Source organism: Priapulus caudatus, unplaced genomic scaffold, assembly GCF_000485595.1.
Source record: "Priapulus caudatus unplaced genomic scaffold, Priapulus_caudatus-5.0.1 Scaffold2535, whole genome shotgun sequence".
NCBI classification, from domain to species: Eukaryota; Metazoa; Priapulida; class Priapulimorpha; order Priapulimorphida; family Priapulidae; genus Priapulus; species Priapulus caudatus.
Window position 1 is genome coordinate 28,597 of NW_014579596.1, and position 1,249 is coordinate 29,845.

Here is a 1,249-nt window from a genome sequence, read left to right on the forward strand (position 1 = left end):
TACCTCCTCCCCTCTACCTCTCCCTATTCCACCTCTCCCTCCTCTCCCCCTCTCCCTCTTTCCCCTTCTCCCCCTCTCCCCCCTCTCCCCCCTCTCCTCTCCTCCTACCTTCCCCGCATTAGGATGCGCATGCGTGCGTCTGCGTGTGTTTGCAGTGCTGTTCGCGCCATTGTTTGCATTGTTGTTATTATTGTTATTGTTTGTGCATTAGTAGTATTTTGCTTTGCGGCGTCGCCTTTTATCTCCATCGAAGATGGAAGCGTGGCCAAAGCTCTGTGGAGGGGGAAACACTCCTCTAGAACGGACACCTTTCTAAAACGGCCACTTGACGTGTCATGGCCATTATATAAAGGTTCGACCGTACTTAAATTGTACGTGAAGGGACTCTAGTGGGTGCGCTGGGGCGGAGATGATGTGGAGGGAAGTGGAGTAGAAGGAATGGAGTAGAAGGGGATCAATTAATACAGAGCTACTATTTTTTTAATCCACATCTCGCTTCCATCTTCGTGGCGAAAAAACCGCATTGTCGCGCTTGCAGTTGGTTTTTGCATCGTGTGACATTTTTTCCCCGTATTTGCGTGAAATGCTTGCCTTGCATGCGTTGCCCTTTTGTTTTTTTTTGTTTTTTTTCCCGCGAACGTAGAAATTCCTCGACCAGGCGTCCGAAATCAACGTCGTTCCTGACTACAGTAGCAAGGGCACGGCTGTCTTCGTCGACGTGAGTAGCGATGGGGGCGCCACCTGCCCCGCGACGTAGCGGCGCCATCTGGCGGCCGGCGTCTCGTTCGCCGCAACCTCGGCCCCTTCCCGGTTAAAAGAACAAAATAAAAAATTCATTAAAAATTTTTTCTCTTTATATGCCGACTGCATAACGGCAAAGGAAGGGTCACCGTCGCGGTGACCTTTGACCTTTGACCCCGGCGGGTCGGGCCGCAACGAACGAGATGTCCTCGACGTTTTGGCTTCAATAGAAAGAAGCATCTGCTGGTGGCGGTTACCATGGCAATGGCACTAACACCCTGGGCAGCTTTCATGTGTTCGTCTGTGCGCCCGTTACCGTGGTTACTACTAACCTTTGTATAACCTCTAACATCTTATATATAATTATACCTTACGTTTCATGTTCTACGACGAGGTATTTCACTCGTACTCTTCTACTTCTTCTTTTGAGTTCTTTGGTTCTCTCTCTCTCTCTCTCTCTCTCGCTCTCTCTCTCTCTCTCTCTCTCTCTCTCTCTCTCTCTCTCTCT